This window comes from Athene cunicularia (genome assembly GCF_003259725.1).
Source record: "Athene cunicularia isolate RWA chromosome 4 unlocalized genomic scaffold, athCun1 chr4_part2, whole genome shotgun sequence".
Taxonomy (NCBI): domain Eukaryota; kingdom Metazoa; phylum Chordata; class Aves; order Strigiformes; family Strigidae; genus Athene; species Athene cunicularia.
In genome coordinates, this window is record NW_020799099.1 from 28,113,982 (window position 1) to 28,135,748 (window position 21,767).

General features: G+C 37.9%; 1 long non-coding RNA gene across 1 annotated transcript; it reads left to right on the plus strand.

Moving 5' to 3' along the window:
- Positions 1–3,581: 3,581 nt before the first annotated feature.
- Positions 3,582–20,864, plus strand: LOC113479839. The gene is made up of 5 exons (XR_003398352.1): positions 3,582–3,857; positions 4,721–4,855; positions 11,592–11,788; positions 17,662–18,503; positions 20,842–20,864. It is a non-coding gene; the product is annotated as an uncharacterized LOC113479839 (long non-coding RNA).
- Positions 20,865–21,767: the final 903 nt, after the last annotated feature.

The following is a 21,767-nucleotide window of genomic DNA, read 5'->3' on the forward strand; positions in this document are numbered from 1 at the left end:
CCAAATCAGGTGAAGCAGCTGTATTCTTATTAATACTCTCTTCCTATTTTTCTCCCTCTCTTTTCCCTCACTTCTCTTTTGAAAGCTTCATTTCATGGAGAGTGAAAGCAATTTTAAATCATAAAAATGATTTCTTAACTTACTCTGACAGGTATGATGGGTTTGGGCTTTTTTTTTTTTCTTTGTAGATTCATGTATCTCCTGAGCTGTGTAAAGTAAGATAGATTTTATCTTTGAATCTCTGTTCAAAATATATGTCCAGAAATTGTATGGCCCAGGAGCTGCATGGCAGAATGGATGGGTACATCAATGGAATCTCATCAAATTAATAAAATTTTATGAATTTACTGATCTAAAGCTGGGATCTGAATTAAAACATTTAATATCTAGCAAGTGAATTTGGACAGAAAAATCTCAGCGGCCTTAGAAATGCCAAAGATTAGCCCAAATTCTTACAGGTGAAAGAACTGGTTTTGAGATAATTAATACATATAAATCAAGTCACGGCTTACTGAAAATGTTTAAGTTTAGAAGATTCCTACCTTAACTGAGGTATAATAAGAATAATTTTGATCACGAGTATTTTTTACAAATTCTAATTTCTCTATGATTTAACAGAGGACATGCGGTTTTTTTAATTTTTCCATGAAACTTCATACAAACTCCTTTTATTCACACAAATACTTGGAGAAGAACTTCTATGCTTGTGAATAAGGTTAATGGAGTGTGAATGATCATATTTTTGTGCAAATAAGTGTATTTATGCTGAAGTTTCTTAACTAGCTCCCCTTCACAGAAAGGTTTTGGTGCATCTATAAGTTATGGGTTAGCAATCAGAGGAAGCTAAATAGTGTTTTAAAACTTATTTTAATAAATAAGCTGTTGGTGTGAACTAACATGAGCAGAAAAATTGGAATTAGGGGATCAATGTACAGTAATGTCAATAACAAATCGCTAAAAGAGCTTTTCTCTGCTACTAGGAGGAGAACAATACTCTTCTGAAACACATGGCTTATCAGCCTCACCTTAGACCCTGGGAAGGTGATAGAACAACTAGTCCTGGAAACCATTTCTAGGCACATAAGAGACAAGAGAGTGAACAGTAGTGAACATGGATCCACCAAGGGAGATTCATGTCTGACCAACTTGATAACATTCTACAGTGAAGTGGCTGGCTTGGTAGATGAGGGGAGAGCAATAGATGCTTTTTTTCTAGCCTTCAGTAATGAAGAATTGAAATCAGTGCTGTCTCCCATAAGATCCTTATAGAGAACCTGTTGAAGCATGGGCTGGATGAGCAGATAGGGAGGTGTATTGAAAACTGGCCAAAAGGCCTGGCCCAGAGGGTGGTGGTCAGTGGTACAAAGTCTGGTTGGAGGCCAGTAACTAGCAGTGTATCCCAGGGGTCAATAGTGGGTTCAGTCCTGTTCAACATTTTCATTAGTGGTCTGTATGATGGGGCAGAGTGTACCCTCAACAGGTGTACTGACACAAAACTGGGAGGAGTGGCTGATATTCCAGAGGGTTGTGCTGCCATCCAGAGGAGGATTATCTCCTTAATATGACGGAGAAATGGACAGACAGGAACCTTATGAAGTCCCACAAATGCAAGTTCAAAGCCTTGCTTCTGGAGAGGAGGCAACGCCATGCAGCAATATATGCTGGAGGCTGCCCGGCTGGAAAGCAGACCCGGTGGACAGCAAGTTGACCATGACCGAGCAATATGTCCTTGTGACAGAGAAGGCTAATGGTGTCCTGGACTGCATTAGGAAGAGTGTTGCCAGCAGGTCAAGGGAGGTGATCCTTTCCCTCTACTCCTTCCTCTATTCTCAGCACTGGTGAGGTCACACCTGGACTGTTGTGTCCAGTGCTGAGCTACCCAGTATGAGAGGGATTCAGAACCACTGGAGTGGGTCCATAAAGATGATTAAGAGACTGTACCACCTGTCATACAAGGAAAGGCTGAAAGAGTTGGGACTGTTTGGTCTAGTGAAAGCTCAGGCGTGGAATTTATCAATGTATATGGATACCTGAAGGGAGGGTGCAAAGGGGATGGAGTCATGTTCATTTCGGTGGTGCCCAGTGTGAGGACAAGGGAAAAAATGGACACAAAGTGAAACACAGGAGGTTCTGTATGAGCATCAGGAAACACTTTTTTTCTGTGAGGATGACTGAGCACTGGCACAGGTTGCCCAGGGAGGATGTGGAGATATTTAAAAAACATTTGGACATGGGAAAATGGGCAGCTGACTCCAGATGATGCTGCATGAGCAGGGGATGGTTAAACCAGATGACCTCCAGAGATCCTTTTGACCTCAACCATTCAGTGATTCTGTGATCCCCTCAGCAGTCCAGAATTTAAAGCACAGCAAACACATGCCTTTAGCTGAATGTTTGAAAAAATATCATCAATGCATGAAATTCTCTTATAGTCACCACAGGATATGAAACTTTTCCTACTGTAGATGTCCTACCAACATCCACTGCTCGGTAAATAACTACTACTGAGTTTCGATCTACTTATAATAATTCAATTTTTGGAGTTACAATAGTATTGATTTTTCACTGTTTTAGAATAAGAAAGCAAACTAAACAAAGGAAATAAAATAATAAAAATAAAATAACCTTAAAATTTGGCTAAAAAGATAAACTTTATTTTTCTTTTAAAATAAACAGCCATATGAATTTGTGGTTCAAGGACAAAACTCTAAGACTAAAGACCTATGCTTGGTATTGAAATGGGTAATGTCAAGACAAGGAAAGAGAGGAAAAAAGACTAACATTCTTGGATTAACATTAATCTTCAAGAAGGATGTCTGTGGAATCTGTACCCAAAGTGTGATTTTGAACTTTCCTTTCACAGCTAATACAGTGATAGACTGATCACAATTGAAATATAAATTTTAATAGTTAGCAGCATCACAGTAATCTGAGGTATCACACTATATGCCCATGTTTCAGACAGCAGTTGCTAACCTTAACATGGCTTATAACAAAACTGTAATGAACACAGATGAAGCTGTACATGAATTTGTCACTGCTTTTCTCAGTTCATCTGTAGTCTTTCTATACCAATTGACTGTCATGTTAAAAAATATCACAGTTTGCATAAAAGTGAACCTGTTCTGCAGGGCTGGCACACTTCTTTATTGTCTAAGTATGTATTTCCAGATGAATATTAACATTTACTAAGTGATCCATACATTTTTATTTAGACATTTAAGCTTACAAATTCCTGAACCTGTATCACATGCAATAAATTATTCAAGATGAATGTTTTTGGAAGTCGATGTTGGAAGATCTCACACACTTGTCACAGTCTAGATACTCTCATGCTGTTTCTATTTGTCCGTGTTGCAAAATGAATTATGGATGAATTTACATTTCTCAAGAGATTCTTCATAAATATCTAGACCTAGGTCAAGCAAATATTGTGACACTGTAGGTCACTTGAATACATTTCCAGAGGCTTTAAGGCTCCTTATAATTTGCATAATTTACATAACTCACAGCAAAAATTAATATAACATTTCTTTGGAAAACTTACACATTTTACAACAGAAGTCAAAATTTGAGGTGCATTTAGCAGGGCTCAGCAAGAGTTAACAGAGAGAGTAAGGTGAGCTGAGGCAGCAGTACAAAGCAACGTGGTTGTTCAACAGGCACGGCAAAGAAATCTGATCTAGCAGCAAAACTGCCTGTCTGGAGTCAGCAGCAGAGTCACGTAGTGTTCTGGTAGTCGGCAGCAGTCAAAGGACAGCTGAAACAGCAATTCACATCTTAAGGAGTAGAACGAAGAAAATAATTAGGCTCAATAACTCAAAATCTTATTGACCTAAAGAAAACAGTTCTTCAAGGTAGTTTGATAACTCTGCAATAACTTAACAGAGGACAATGTGACATAAGCGCCCCGAAGAAGATCCACAAAACCACTGGGGAACAGACATTGGTCTGTCTCTTTGGTTGTGAGTTGTGCAATCTGCATTTTTATAAAACTGGGCACAGAGTGACTAGATATTTATGTTAATTATGTATCTGACTTGCCTCCTGATGATCTGGTTCAGTTACTAAAAATGACAGTGCGTATTCCTTTTGTCAAAGACTACTGCAGTTCCAGTAATTGTTTTAGCAATGTTCAATGAATCTTTTGTGAATTCCAGATGAACTTTCTTGTTTCTGCTCCTTCACAGTCTCTGCTACTATTTCTTTGCAGTCTCTGTAGAATTCCAGGGGGTGAGGGCGGTGGGGTGGTGTGTCTCTGCAAATTCTACTTGTCTATCCGCTTGTTGCTAAGATTTGGTTGTCATCTACCTCTTGTTTTCCTCAAAACCTCATCTTCAGGATTCTGTACGTCACAGAAATGGGTAACCTTTCTGATAGCTGTAGCCTTTTTAAAGTTCATGAAGCATCTGTGTAGAAATGAACAGTAGCTCTACTTTATAATGGATTTCATACTTTCGAATCCCAGTTATACCATACATTTTTTTTGTGTCCTTATCAGTTTTTCTTGCTGCACGTTACAATTTGTTCTACTGTCTGCTGCAGTTCTGCTAAATTGAGAAACTGTTCTTCCCTGCTAAACACAATTTCAATGTGATACCATAAAGTTTAAAGGTGATACCCTTAAGTTTAGCAGAGCTGAACCCTTCCAAACACTGTAACCTTCTGAGTGATCTTAAACTACCTTAATTTATTTGTTCATCAAACTGTTCAATTACAGATAGCTGTGATGTTAAATGCTGAAATACAGACTCTCCTGAAAAAGAAGTTTAAACAGTTGGCAGGTGACTGTGTTTCTTTTGTTCATTAAGATGTGAACCATCACCAGAGAAAAACTTCTGGAGTTTCATGTCCTGTAAGTACAGATTTAATGTACAGTTATGACATATTGCACTGTGCCCTTTAACTGTATTGCAAATGTACACTAAGATATTCATGTTTGGGTCTCCAAGAATTCAATCTCGAAGAAATATGAATAATAATACATTAAACTGTTTTATCCAGTATCTGTAGATATAAACTAGTTTTCCAATTGTGTATTACATCTTCAGGATCTTTCTTTTGTCTTTTGAATTTAACCTGGTGGTAAGTGATTAGCGTATTTGCAGGTTTAGCAATTACAACAAATGTAATCAGTTTCATTTTCACTTTTGATTTTCAGTTCAAGATCATGTTATTCTTCTGGAATAACTATTTCTAACTTGAAGGTATTTTGATGGGATTTTAGTGGTCTTGTTTTCTCATTCAAAAGCTCACAGCTACATTTTTTTTTGGTCCAATATTCACTTCAGTATCAATATCCAATCTATAATTAAGAAGTGTTCCCTCAGTGTGTAGGGCAAGATGTCAGCCCTCTGTCATCCCTGCTTTCAGCTTTTGAAGATTTGGTGTCTCTCTAGAAGTCCCTTCCAGATATTTTTGCACACATTTTTCTCTTAATACAAAGCACAGATATGCTTATTAAGTTGCAAAATATTGTAAAATAGTTAAAATCACAGCATCTAAATATGGATGTTGGATGCTTGGATCTGTGCATGTTTCTACAGCTAATGCACTTTCTGTTCATCACAGCTTCTTGTTCTGTGATGTTTCTCACTTTGTATTGTCTTTCCATTTTCCAATTTCCCCTTGTGATAATGTTTATCCAGTGTAACTACATCTCAGTTTTATTCTAGCATCTTTTTGACATGTCTTTACCGCTTTTCCTGATTTAGGTTTCTACCTTGTAGCTGTCATTCCAGAAGCTTTATATTTTTGATTCCAGTCACTATGTGATCTCTTCTAATGGAATCAATCAGTATGCCATAATTACAGGGCTGACTTTTTAAGTGACTGTCAGTCAAACATTCCTCAAATTTAGAGAAATAAAAGAAAATCTGTTCTTCAAGAGGTGCATATGATGACAATGATGTCCTTCAAAAGTTTAACTTTTCTTAGGAGCTTAGTATTTCTCTTGCATATTTGAAGAGACAGTTCTTTGATTCTCTTTTAGTACCATACTAACAAAGAAATAGGGAGCTTCAGATATGCCTGGAAAAAAGATATATTTTTTAAGAAAACCCAACCAACCTATATTTTGTGACTGTTTTTGAGCCCAGCTGGTCATGCATAGATCAAAAACCTGCGTAAATCTTCTTCATGAATCAGCAGCATTGTCAGAGAACTTTAGCTACTTCTCACTCTCAATAGTATTCTTCTCTCTATTTCTTTTGAGAACTTACTTTTTCAAGAGTTCATTTTGGTATAATGTAGCAGCTGTAGAATGTCTTGTTCTAGAGCAACCACTATGAGGTTAGTAACACTGTTTCTGTATTATGTAAATTTGATTATGTAAAACTTAACAAACACATCTAGCATTGTCAAAAAACTAATGGGGAGGGTAGTAAAACTGACTTCCTGCCAGTGAAAGTATTAACTGTCTCTCTAAGCAGACTTTCCCTAAAATGGAATCTTTTTTTTTTTTTTGCTAGTCCACATTACCTCTTTCTTTCTTGTCTTCTATGCTCCAAGACTGTAGTGTTCCTGTGAAGCTGGTTTATATATATATATATATATTTTTATATATATACACACCAAAAATGATAGTGTTGTTCAATGCACAGTCTGAGAGTGATGTTTTACTGAAAACACTGCTTAGTCATGTTCAGAGAGGGAATAGTTCATTTTGGTGAGATGTCATCTGCAATGCTAATAATGTCAAGTAGTATATTGTTACCTTCCTCTTGTCATCAATTTTAATTTCGTTGGCTCATGTATCCTCCTCAACATCCTGCAGTGGACAAGCAGCAGTCTGGTACAGAGGCTTCCTGGGAGATTCCACACAAGCAAAGCCTGCTGTGTCTCTCAGGGCACCCACTGCCCATAGTTGCTATGATGAGGAACCTGAACAGGACGTACTGGGCTTATCCTTTTCATATAACTTTTTGTAGGTACTGGTAAGCAGCATATAGGATTTGATGAACCTTTTGGTGTGGCACAGTACAGTTCTTATTTTTTTTGTGTGTGTCAGGAAGAGAAGATGCAGGTATCAAGTCATCCCCTTCCTAAAGTTTTAAGTTACTTTCATATTAGTTTCCTGCCTTTGTAAGGGATGTGCTCAGTGAATTACTTAAGAATGACATCTTTAGTATACTGTCTGATGTGGGTGTGCCTTCCCTCTGATGCACCAAATTGCACAGTTTTGTCATTTCTACTGCCTGGTCATCTCATAATTCAGTGATCTGGTCTTAATGAACATCCAACCCCAGGCTTAAGTGATTTAAGAAGGAGGGCATTTGAATAACATAGACTTACCCATGTTGGATATAGGCACTAAGAAACATCCTTAGGCACCTAGTTCTGTTGTGGACCTATTACTGCGTCACATATGATTGTGTGATGTGTCTCTTCATCTTAATTATTTATTATGTTGCTAGATGCTGATGGAAAAGACAGCTCAGACAGGTCTGTGTTTCTGTGTCTGTGAGATTGTACAACATTTGGCTTAAACCAGTATAGTATTTTGATAAATATGAAGTTCTGAAACTATCAAGCAAAAATTAGGCAGAAACAGGAAAGGTATGCAGGTAATCCAGGAAAGAAATAAAATGGTTCTTGGTTACTTTTGCAACTTAAGCTCTTGACAAGCTGTACTGTGAAAACACAGTAAAAAAAACAGTGTAGGAAATTTAGTAAACAACAGTTTATCTTAAAACACCACCAGTGAAATACTCCATCATTCTTCTATTGATTCCCGCATTTCTTCATTTAGTGATTACTGTAGCATTTCCTTTGTCACAGAACATGGGTCACAGACTAGATTTCCTCTAGCTGGCAGCACGCACTCAGAGACCTCAGAACAATTTACAGCTGGGCAGATGCTGAAACAGTTCTAGGTATAATACAGCATTTCTGAAAAGCTTCATAACAATTAATTTGTGGATTCAGCCTTTAAAATTCCAACATTTATCCCGGAGTACTCAAATTATTTCTTCTTTGTTGTATAGTCAGGCATCCAAACACGTCCAACCATGCATTTGTGAAAACACTTGACTGGAGTGCTCTGGGTGTGATCTTAACCATACCAGTAATATCTCCTTCCTCTTTGGACACAGAAGATTTTTTGCATGGAACTGAGATGCAAATCACCCTTGTCTGGATTTGCAAAACAATCATTTTTTGCAACTAACATGTTTAGCTGTATTAAGCTTCTTTTCCCTCCTATCTCTATCTAGGAAAGAGAATATACTTTTTTGAATGACCCCTCAAACTGAGATTAGTTGTCATGTGGGAAGATCAGTACGTCCATCTATTAAGATGCATCATTAGGATACAACAGGTGAAGCCCTCACAAGTAAACAATGCTGGAGCTGTTTGTCTTACCTGCCTCCATTCTGGATGTCCTTTCACGCATGATCTACATCTGTAGCCTTAACTGTGTTAGCTGTGGATTTCTCTCTCACATCTCTCCTGGGCAGTTCCAGGAATGATAAGTAGGTGCTCTTCAGTATATGTTTTGAATGGAGAAAATTATATTGAACATGGATGTATATTCTTGTCTAATGACAAATCTAATAACATAAATGAATTTCCTCATATTTACTGTGAGCTTGGAGTAAATGCATGTGTATTATTTAGTGGATTATAAAACACTTGGTAATTTGTTGGGTCATACGAAAGTGATCATGTGTTTGATGTATGCCTCTGTTCAGCCAAGACTATAATGCACCCTGGAATGTACATCTGCAAAATCTGAGAGGCCTAACTGTGCCTTGCAGCAAACATGTAGGCAGGGTGCTTGGGTTCTCAAGCAGCAATTCTTTTGTGAATCATCCTATGCAGGGAAAGTTCTTTATATCTACATTAAAATAAACTTAAATTTCTAAGGATTACACTTTGCCTATTCACTACTCATACCTCAAAATAGATGAACTCTGCCTCAGTAGGATCATTCTGAGTCCCCTATATGGTGAATGGTAGATGAAAACTAAATAAGATATCTAAGCTCAGGACTGTAGACTTTTGACCTCAGATGTGCTGTAAAAGAAGTGGCAGCTTGTAGGCTGAGTATTTGTTACTGGGTATACATCACTGACTGCATTATATGAGTGACTGCAAAGGTGCTTATATCATTTTGCAGAAGTTGACTAGTTAAATCAGGATATACAAGTAAGCCACTTGTGCAACCCATCTCATATCTAGAGCTTGAAAATGGAGAAAATATATCTATTGCAATGAACTCAACATAAAATACAGCCATTTGGTGCCTCTAGGAAATCCTAGCTGAGACTTTTACTGGCACCAGTAAAAGCTGGCATCACGTTTAGGAAGGTGAAGGATAGCTGTCAAGGGTTATAATATAGGGAATTGCTAATTGGAAATTGAGAGTGCTATGCAAAACCAACTGCTTATTTTCCCCTAGTGGAAAAAATGAAGTAAAAATAAATAAATTGGCACATTTGAGAGGGCAATACCTGTAATGAAAAAGCATTAAGTTTCTTATTACCAAGGCTTGTTTCTATACAGCTTAACTGTAATTTCTGTTTTACGAAAAGTATAAGATAGGCTGTTTGTTCAGAAAGACACAGTGACATGTTGTCTTCTTAGTGAAGGCAGTGTAAAGGCTGTTTGCTTTCAGAAATATGATGCTTATCCTGTTAGCATGTAAAGAAACATAATTTCCTCTCAGAGAAAACATTTATTAAATTATTAGTATATGAAAGTAAAGAAAAAATATGACCGATGAAAAAGGCTTTATGAAGAAAGGATTTAAAACAGAGTCAGGATGACATAATGCAAATTAAAAAAAGAAGCAAGGGTATGGTAAGTTGTGGGAAATCTTATCATCAAGCCTGAAAGTATATTTACATGTGTATGAATATCTCTGGAAAGTCAGAAGACATTCTCTTCTACTGGTGAGTGATAAGGCAAAAATTTCTGTTTCCTTCTATATGCTAATCTAATATCTCTATGTACAAAATAGATAAATGTGATTTTATATTACTTTTTTACTTATAGGATAAGGTAGTGCTCATGGTTTAATCTAAATTAAACTGGGAAATATGCAGGTGGCCTAACTTTAGGTAATGTTAGACCAAGAAAGCTGTTCAGTCTACCTACTTTCAATTATCATTTACCTGGGAAACTCCTAATGCTCAGAACTGTTTCTATTTTAGATGTCTGTGAATAAGTATCTTTGCATAGTTTAGAGTATGACCAGTAATATGCTCAGATGACAGCTAAACTCCATTACAGTGCAGAGATGTGGCTCCTGAACTGTTAGTCTTCAGAGAGATTTGGCCCTCAAGGATTCTCATAATGGGCACTTCACCAAGAAAGCATACTCAAGTGGATGCATCAGAGTTTAGTTCAGAATATATACAAAACCAGCACTGGAATTGTTACCTTAAAACGACTTAGAAGTTGGACCACATCTTTGGATAACGAAATGCGAGTTTTCAGGCCTCCTCTGCTTGAATGTGCTGTTCTGCTCCTGAGAATGTCGTAAATACTAAACAGATATGGTATGCTTTAATTTCACTATTGAACTTGTAGCATTAAACATCAAGAACTAGACTGTTAGAGTGAGGGACAAGACAGAGAAGGGACGGTGTCTGGGGAAGAAAAGATTAACTGGGAGCAGGAACTAAAGTTCTTTGGTTCCTATTTTATGTTAATGCATGCCAATGATTTATTTGGTTTGCTACAGAGCAGAAAAGTGTGTGTGAGGGAGAGACACAGGGAAGGACATTTACCTATAATACCCAGGATTATCAAGGACTCTCAAAGTCCTTGATCAGTTCTAATAAATTTTCTCCAAACTGATCTTCCATAAGATTTTTTTTCCCCCTTGACATTAAGAAACTTTTATATAGTCATATAAACTGCAGAATAGGAAGAGAAGGGCTGCATTTTTTACCCCACTGGGAGCCTGAGTGTTGTCAGAGGCCAACAGCCCTCCTATCTTGCCTGGTTGCATGGCTGTACAAGGAAATGTGAAGGCTGCATTGCTGTGTAGGACCCTCTCCAGTACACAGACAAGTGTAGTGCAGAAGACCTATGACCTCTCCTATGCAGCCTTTGCTTCCCTCTGTCCCCCCCATGTAGCACACACTGTTGTCTCAGAGATGACACAAATTTGTACAATGAATATACATTTAGTATGAAATATTCAAAGGCTTAACAAGAAATTGCTATGCACAGTAATCTAAATCTCATTTTGAAGTGCTAATCTTATCTACTTTGCTATTTTAGAAGGATCATACCCACACTATCAATACCAAAACTATCGAACTATTAACACAGCACTTTAACTGTGCCTTAAAAGGTCATCTGCAGTACATGTCAGGGCAACCAGATTAATTTTAAAAGGCAAAATAATTCTGAAGGATTTAAAATAGTAAATGATAGTTAAGGTTCTTAAGTTTAATGCCAGTATCAACACCAAGTGTTCACATTTAAACTCCGATTTTTTGAGCACTTGAACTTAATTAGTCCGGCACCTCCAAAGAGTAACTTATAAGGCTTAAAAAGAGAACTGACCTATCCAGTTATAGCATATGGAGTTTGAATGACCTGTATTTCTTGGTTAAGCTCCCGTGTATGCTTTGCAGGAAGCAGGCAAGCCCCAGCACTTGGGAGCAGCACATACATCCTGGACTTGCCTGAAGCGCTGCCAGACCCCTTTGTCCTCACAGATTTCAGAATGCCACCAGCATGCTTCAGCACATCCCTACCAACTGCGGTTGCATGGGAGATTAAATGCCTATGACTCATCCAGAGTGTTTTGATCATGTGCAGTTACCTGCAGGTATATAGACAACCTCATTACCCAGTACAGAGGCAATGAGTACAGTTAGATGAATGGCAGATCTAATAGGACTGGGATGTAATTGGTCTAAACTATTGCATTGAACTTGAGGACAAAGAGCTGTAAATCAAGTACAAAACTCTTTCTTTTTTGCAGAGGAGTTTCTTGGACTTTATTCTGAATGCAAATACTAGCATATCTGTTGGTGGGTTTAAGAGGAAAAGAAAACTTCCCTGGACAGGAGCAATCACCCAGAAAGACAAAGAAATAGATTTGAAGTCCTGGAAGGGCCTTATAAATGCTCTTGGCTTTGGAATTCATTTGTTAAAACTGGAAGCAATAATATCAGACTTTGCTTAACAACTTCCAATAAATAAAGCATGACTGAAGTCATATTTTACATGGAAAAGGTGAGGGAAAACATACCAAAGATCATTGGCTTTGTCAGTTGGAGGAGTGGCTGGAACACATGTAAATACTGAGGCTTTTCTTCAATCTAGAACTGAGGCCAGGAGCAAAGGAGCTCTCAAGCAGGAAAAACATACGAATAAATGGTCCAAAAGTAAGTTTTGAGTTGTGGCTGCATGAAAAGGGATTTCCAGTAGGTTTCCTCTTAGCTTTAGGCCCACCAGCCTTTGCATCATCAGTTTCATTATCTTCAGACGGCTTCCCTCCCTCTTACACATAGGTTGCTCTTACACTTATATATGGCTCATATAGTATCCATCATAAAAGGAGTGTCTTTAAAAGTTTATCTGCATCAGACATGACCTTTATCCATTACTATGGCTAGTTCCTACACATTGCTGGCAATTCAATTTGTTCAAATACACTGGTATTTATAAACCTAACTGTTTAGCTGCAATACAGCTATGGCAGTTTTTCGAATTACTAAGATGTATGTTTCAAATCTCCTTTAAGTGTTTCACAAATTTTCTTTGTAGAACTCAAAATTAAAAAGGAGAAAACTGTCATAACACCTCTGTCCCAATAATTCTCCTAAACAAAATTATTTTCACAGTTTCTTGCAATATCAAGAAGGTATGAAATATATCAGCACCATAACAGACTAGATTTATTACCTGGAAAGGTTATCTCAGTTTTACTCTAAGTTATTTCAGCAGTCTGCAAGAAAGCAACAACAGGAATGTCCACAGCTTGTGCTTAGAGGATAGAGTTCAAACATTATTTCATGTTGCCAGGTAATTTTCCACTAACAGATTGGTGTGTGACTTGAACAACTAATTAACAAGTGCAAACTGTTTCCCAATTTTCAGATCTGAAATGTGAGGAAGGAGAAAGGTTGCAAGGGAGAAAACCAATGATGGGTATGTGTTGGTCTGGAAAGTAAAGCTAAGCTAAGTATCTAATAGTTAGGAGGTACTACATAGTAGGAAAATGTCTGTCACAGTGGCAGAGATCCCTCCACAGCAGTGCTGGTTTGATACCTCTGACAGCATGATAGATAGCCTTATAACAGACTATATGCTAGCTTGTCAGGAGGTGATGTGTACCTCTTGCAGCAGTTTGTGCCCTGTTTCATGCCAGACATGGGCTGGATTGGTTCATTAGCTAGACAGCCCTCCTGGTGTGTTTCACTGTGTCACAGATATAGCCAGTCTATTTTCATATGCAACAGATATGAAGAAATAGCTCCTCTGCTGATTTGTTTCAGATTCGTACACTGGTGTAACAGCAGGCAGAAGTTCAAACTATAAAGCTGGGAGAAGATCCATAACTGGCAATTAGCAGTAATTGTAATAGCTGTAACACATTCATATTACACTGGTTTCGAAAGGAAATTCTTTGACACTTCAGTGCTTTTAGGGAAGGAAAAAATATTTCTCTGCCACTGTCCCTGTTCAGTACTGTAACAGTAGTTGGAGGATGTGAACAAATTACTTCTGCAGGGAGAACATTTCCCCAGAGAACTGTCCCCAGCTCCCTCTATAGGTCTCATGCTAGTGGAAAATGACAAGAAGAAAAGCCCATGAGCAGAGTTTTTAGGGATTCCGGGTTGCTGTGGATTCTGTCATGGGGGGTTGGGAGCCAGATATACCTTTTTTCTTTTTTTCCTTTGGCCCTGAGGTTCATGTTCAGTGTTGTGGCTAGCATAGAGGACCCGCTAAGATCTACTGTAGCAATTTGCATACGTCATTGAGCAACACCGTGTAAAACTTAGCAGTTAAGCTGAGCACTCACAGGAACCAGGCACTCGGGTATGAACTTGGTACAGGAAATAACAGAACTGCTTAAACTAATATAAGTTTTTACAGCTAGCCAGAACCTCTTGTTACCAGTGCATTGAATAAGCATGTTACTGAGACCTGTTGCCTTTTATTTTTCTATCAATGCCATCTAATCTTCTGCATAAATCATAAGTATCTAGTGAAAGTTAAAACAGTCAGTGTCTGTAATTAGTCATTTACACATAATATATTAACGTTGAACATGCAGGAACCTTCTTTGACTAATTTTTAAAACGTATTTTGTTTACTACCATTTTACAAAGGAACAAGTTCTGTTAAATAATTTTGCTAATAACAACTAAATTAGAATATTTACTTTATATAGGTAGAGAAATCTAATTATGTTTACATAATTTATAACTCTGGAATTCCAAATAATTATTATTTATATCTGAATTATTGGACTGTTAAATCCATATTAGATTTTCCAAAGAATTATTCTCTTTAATCCCACTAGTCACTTTCCTTCTACTGTTTTTTTGTTTTGTTTTGTGTTTTGGTTTTTTTTTTTTTTTTCACTTACCATTTTTTCTTCATAGGTTATTTGAAATGAAGCTTTTAAACACAGATATGTCTTTAGTATTTGTTGAAAAACAGCAGGGAAAACTTTCAACAATTATTTGGAGGCATTTTTAATTCTTTGTTTTGTTCATGTTTTCTTGATTTCCATGGTTATTCATCCTCTTCCTAACAGAAAAAAATAATTGTACTTCTATCTTGTTCTACCCCTCTTAGGAATTTAGTCTCTAAAAATACATTTTTCAGCAATAGATGTTTCTTATTGCAAAGTGTCAGGTGAATATAGAGATTTGTCCTTCAGTAAGATATTACAAACCAAATCTACTTGGACCATAAGAAGGTCTAAGGATCACAGTTATAGAACCTTTGCTGACGCAGTGTCACTATCTTACATAAGCAAGTTTAATGTTCAATTTAAAACTGGTAAAGGGACAGTACAATAATAATTTATTTTCTAATTATATAATTAAACAGCTTCATAAGAAAACAAATGAAATCAAATGTGTGCCTTCTTTACAAATATGAAATTAATTTCAAGAGCTATTCCTTACTGAAAAGATATAAAACATTAAAACTAATACTGTGAGCACTTAAGGTGCACATAAAAACTCAATTCTAAAAGACAACCTCAATTACATTGTTAAGAAAACTTCAGCACAGGGCAGGAATTATTGACCCATTTGTAATGTATATAATATGGTATCATTCAGCCAAGAATCCTTCTTTTGTTAATTTTCTCTCATTCTGTATGACCACAGTCTCTCAGATCTGCATGTTTTAGTTTCCCGTGGAAACTAATTTAAACATTTCTTTTCAGGGAAGCATCACTTCCTTTTTTTGGTTTATGGTAGAAAGGCTTCCTGTTAAACTCATCAGATGATAATTTTTGGAATTAGTGCTCCAAGATATTTTTAACAGGTAAAACCTACAATAAGGGAACAACAATTGATCCAAGATACATTTAACATGGACAGCTTGTTAACCAGGCTGGTGCTATATACTCTTTCAGGCTGAAAAAGAAAAGTTTTGACTGTGGCAAGAAAGCAACCCCCTGATTTAGCAGTTGAGGAAAACATGCACTTTAACTAATACCTCCTACATCAAGAATAGATATGGAAAAAATTATTATTATAAAAGAGCTCAGCCTTGGAGTTTAAGAAGAAATCTGAAGGAGTGTTACAGATCTGACACAGAAATGAAGGAACAAAATATGATACCTGCAAATATGCTGCTACTGAAAGGACATGAAGAAAAAAAAAAGCAGTGAAAAAGTATCAATCTATTTAAAAACCTTTAAAAACATTTGAGAAGATTTTGCACTTGTCTTGGTAAAATACCATATCGTACAGTATAAATTTTCAGCTAATGCTGTGTCTGAAGAATGCCTTATCCCTTCACATATTAAAAATGGGCTGGGGTGCGGTAACTTTGCATGCTGAAGTGTCCTCCTCATCACCTTTCACATCAAAGCCTATGTCTCCTGCATTGCCAGTTCTCTGCCAGTTCAGAGGTTTATACACTCATCACAGTGCAGTCTTGCTGTTATCACAGTCCCTTCAATCCAGATTAAGATGAAATTTTTATAGAAGTATTTGCGTAGAATATCCAAAATAGGCAAACAATTAAGAATTTTTATAGAAGACATGGAGATATGAAAAAAGTTGAAGTTGTTTAAAATAAAATCAGAAGATTTCTCACCTTTATTTACTTCCTTTGTCCCTCCTTCAGATGATTTTTTCTTCTTTTTCCTCTAACAAAACGTTTATCAAGGTTTCTTCTTTGAGTGTATATTATATCTCAAGTGACAACTAGTAGGGATCATTAACCTTTCTAGCCTTCGCCACAGAGTGCTCCCAGAGGGAACCTCCCTCTGGTGCCTCTGTTAGACTTTATAGACCACAACTCTTTTGAAATTTTCCACAGACTTCAGACAGATTAAGTCTTTTAACCTGAAATTCATCCAGGGGACAGTCTAACTGTTCTTCCTCAAAAATAAGCTGCATTTCTCTATTTAGAACAGTAGTTTGGTGGAGGTGCCTGGAGATTCACATCTAAAATTGTTCTTGGGTGTCTGACCCATTCTCCAGTTGATGATCCAGAAGGAAGGGCACAGGTTTCCTATAGCTCCCAATAGATGGCAAGCCCTGTGTTGCTCTCTTGGATACCTCAGGGCATTGGATTTAGCTCGAATGAAAACATTTAACTTTTTTCTTTGTTTGTCTTATTTTGACTGAAACCAGATATGACTGTAAATATGCACTTCAAGCAACAGCAGGTTTTGAGTGACTGATCCCCGAGTTACTTGCCCTAAGCATATTATAAGAAAGCTGCACATAAATGTGACACAAATGAATAAAGTCAAAGAGTTTAGATAAACAGACTTTCATACTGCAGAAACAAGGAGCTCTCTGCTAAGCACAAATCAGGGCAGTAGCATCTGGGTAAAATATGAAAAACATAAGTCTGCAAAGATTTGTTTGATTGTTCAAAAAATAAATAGCTATGTAGCTTCTTATGTATGACCTTCAATGTACTACCAGAGGCTTTTAATTAATTTGTAACAGTGTATTTAATTTCCTTTTGTGTTTATTCTCTGTGAACAGCTGAATAACTGATTTTCATGGAAAATGAGTTTCAAAGACATGTTAGAAATATTAATTGTAGCTGAATATGTAATGTCCCTTTTTATAATTTTTTTTTTTTTTTTTTTTTTTTCTGGAAATGTTTTCCTGGTCTTCTAAAATACAGAACATCATCTGTCTTTGCCGACTAGTTACTGCTGCAGTGTATGTTTCTTTCATGTTTAGAAAGATTATTATTCCAATTGTTCTGTCTGTTTCTGTCATGTTTTAACCCCAGCAGGCAACTAAGCCCCACGCAACCACTCACTCACTCCCTTATCATGGGATGGTAGAAGTGAGAAAACTCGTGGGTTGAGATAAAGACAGTTTAATAGCTAAAGCAATATTTACACGTGCAAGCAAAGAAAAACAAGGAATTAATTCACCCTTTCCCATCATCGGGAGGTGCTCACTCATCTCCAGGGAAACAGGGCCCCATCATGTGTAATGGTTACCGGGAAGACAAATCCTCTCTTTCCCCTAGCTTCATATGCTGAGAATGACATCATATGGTATGGAATATCCCTTTGGTCACCTGGGGTCAGCTGTGCAAGCTGTGTCTCCTCTCAATGTCTTGTGCACCCCCAGCCTGCTCACTGGTGGGGTGGTGTGAGGAGCAGAAAAGTACTTGACTGTAAGCGCTGCTCATCAGTAAGGAAAACATCCCTGTACTATCAACACTGTTTTCAGCACAAATCGAAAACATAGCCCCATACCAGATCCTATGAAGAGAATTAACCCTATCTCAGCCAAAACCAGCACATTCTCTTACCAAAAATCCCCCTACAACTTGTCTACTAATCTGAAAGAGTAGAAAATCCAAGAAAACTCTGATTTACATGCACATATTTTGTGGACAAAACCAGAAGATTGTGGGAATTAAGAGCTAGTGGCTATCAAAATGTAAACTGACCTTGAGGTTAGAAGAACAATTGTGGGAAACTGAGGCAACATTTGGAACACCGTGTTGTGAACGTCAGAAACAGCAGGCCAGAACACCTCCTGCAGAATGCACGGTGAACGTGTGAGCAGTAAACAGATAAAACCTGAAGGTCACTAGGATGTAGAAGTAATAACAAACCTATGTAAAGAAGTGAGAACAAATTGGGAGCTGGCACACAGTGCAGTGGCATTTGTTCTTGGCATTGCCAAGAACAACAAACTGGTGTGAGTTTGTCTTTCTTTTGTGCATCATTCTGATCCTGGCTGGACCGAGACTGACAAATGGTGCCCTGTGTGAGCTGCTACGAAAACCTGAAGAAGATGGTGGTGTGCTCGTATGCGAAGGAGGAAAGTGGCATCCAGACATAAATATTTGTTCCGCTGGTAAGTGCCAAACAGCAGCACGCAGTGTTGGGAAAGCTGCCAGCATACTAAAGGACAGAAGTGAGGTGGGTTTTGTTTGTTTTTTGTTTTGTTTTGTTTTTTTTTTTTAGTTGTACTACTGGACACCAGCACCTGACTGTGGGAAGCAGCTGGTTTCTTTCTCTTAAGTTATCTGGTGGGTGCCAGGCGGCAGCACCTGGCTGTGGGAAGCTGCTAGCATATGTTTTTTCTCCTCCTTCTCTTAAATCAAAAGGGGTTTTTCTTCCTTTCTCTTTTCTCGTAAATCATGGGGTCAGGGTTTTCTAAGCAACAAAAGCACTATATACAAGTTTTAAAACAGTTATTGAACACTGCCTGATATTCGGTAACAGATGACCAACTGCATGAGTTACTGCGCTATATCTTTAAGTATTGTAAATGGTTTCTGGTCAACGGAACTTTTGATTTAGCATTATGTTGGAAGGTTGGACAGGAGCTTAAAACTAATGAAGACCTAGGGAGTGCATTTCTGACCTCTGTTGTCCTTACATGGTGAGTGATTTACATGGCTTTACACCCATTGACAGGAGAAATACCAGAACTTGTCAGTACCTCATCCCAACAGGAGAAAGAACTAACTCCTATTACACCCCTGGCAGAAGCAAGTAGGGATGAAAAGGATAAAGATGAGGAATTACAATCTGTACCCTCTGATTTTCCACCTCCCCCACAAGGAGGGATTTCCAGTAGAGATTCAGGGAGGATAATCCAAGATAGAGACATGTCTTAAAGAGACACTGAGCAATGGAAATCCTGTGGTGTATCCAGCAATCATAAAACACAGTCAGCACCCACATCATGAGTCTCTGCCATACCAGGGTTTTAAAGAACTGTGTAAAAGCATTAATGAGAATGGGCTTCAAAACTCATTTACAACAGGTATACTGGATGCAATAGCTCATGGGTATCAATTGGTTCCATGGGATTGTCTGGCACTTATAAAACCAGTATTAATGCTGGCACAGTATTCTATCTCGAAAACTGAGTTTTCAGAGCTCTGTGCAATGCAATCCATGAAAAATTTGGCTGATGTTATACTGATAGGCTATGACAAGCTGGTCAGCAAAGGACAGTATAGAGACACCCTTGTACAAGCCCAGCAAGATCAGCGCTTGTTTACCCAGGCCTCACAAGCTGCTTTAATAGCATGGAAAAAGGTACCTGATGGGGAACACAAAATAATCTCAGGAGTCATATTGGCAATTTATAGATCATTTACAGGTGGCGATCTCTTCATCAGGTAGATAACCCCGAGGCAGCCAAAGCCCTAATATTACAACTGGCATATGCCAGTGCTAACGCTGACTGTCAAGTGATGCTTGCACTACTAAGAGGCAAAAAAACCCCAGGAGCTTGGCAAATACCTGAAAGTTTGCTAACATGTAGGTACCGAGAGCCACTAGACACAGCTCCTTGCCGTAGCCTTATTGGTAGTGCATCTGAGCCTGGCACTGCCCCTCTGTCCTGTGCCCACCCACTCTGCCTCCCCCGAACACCAAAACCAGCAGTTTTTATAGAAGGTGCTGACACTATGATGCGGCATCCTTTCTCTGTCACCATGAGAAATAAACTGATTAAGGCTGCCCCACCAGCACATAAAAATATAATCATGATTCTTTTGATTAATAAGGCAGAAAATCCCCTTATTAATGTGATAGAAAAAAAAAAACCAACAAAACCAGCAGCTGCTTGACCTTGGAGAGTGGGGCCCCCAAGGGAGTGCAGGAAATCAAGACACTCGAGACAGCCCTACCGAATATATATATACACAGAGAGATTAATAGTTCTAAAACTAAGAATCCAGGGACAACTCAGCCTATGGCACCTCTTCGCGCACCTCAATAGGACCCTTCATCTGCTCACGGATGGCCCCTGTGGGTGGATCACCGGTTCTGGGGATGAAAGAGGATTTGCCACCGTTTTCTGACTTTTACCCTTCACAGGAGGCAAGGGAGGGGAATCAGTATTATGGTCCCCACAGACTATAAATGCCTCAATTGATTCTGGAGAGGAGGCTTTCTTAATATACGGGCATCCCAGGAAAAACTGTACAAACACAAATGAAAATAGGAAACCTCCCAGGACAATTGTTTTTAGTCATGATTTTCCCTGATCCTGAATATATAATAGATACAGACATTGTAAAAGGACTAACTTTAAATCTTGCTGATGGTCAGTACACTAAAGGCTTTGATTTTAAAATAAAAATGGGGGAATTCTCTGAACACATTACATAATCAACTGGCAATGGCTTCATATACTCATAATTTCTTAAACAGCAATAATTTTTCTTTGACAGCAGCAGAACATCATTTTAGCACCACAACAGACTCTACAATTAAATCACAGGTCTTGTATAAGGATCCTGAAAGAGACCTGACCTGGAGAGGACCAGTAGATCTGCTGATATGGGGGTATGCTTGTGTTTTATCACCCACAGGTCCTTCATTTTAGACTGTCTGTGCAACTCATCCGTATATTTTGTTGGCTAGAAAAGAGACACAAATAAGATGAAATGCTTGTAGGTTCTGTGCCAATTTTCCACCACTGTGTCACTGTGTACTTCATTACCTATAGATGAACTTTATAACTAAATATTATCCATTATTAGTTCTTGTTAATTAGTAAAATATCTCTTGCTAATTAGCATTAATTATTAGTATTTGATCATTAACAAAATATATAGGCTTACTAGTCACTAGTGAAAGATGTACCTTAGACAAAATGTAGTTATTAATAAGGATGAAATGCTGTGAGAATGTGTATCCAACATTCTTTGTTTAGCAGTGTTAAAGATTAAGAACTTAAGTGTTTGACTTTATTAGAAACTCCCTTGGTTTCCCCCCCTGAGTACTGGCCAGGCTCTGGGTGGAATTCAACAGGAGGATGAAACCAGATGTTTCTGCTCAGAGAAAAGTGCAAGCTATTTCGGCCTGCTGATTTGGATATATGAGGCTGGACCTGCTTGCTGCAACTTTGGATGCCTCACCTATGGATGGACACATCGCGTAGGACTTCCCACTTGAAGGGAAAGGTACTCCAAATCCTTGTTAACTGGGGCTCCCCAGCAATTGCAGATCTGGATATCAGTACCTCATTGTGTACTAAAGATTAGGTGCATTTGCTTTTAATTATATAGAGTAATAAGTAAGTGTACTATTCTGTATTTTTCTTACTGCTTATTTTTATAATACTTAGATATATCCTTTAATTATTGATAGTGAA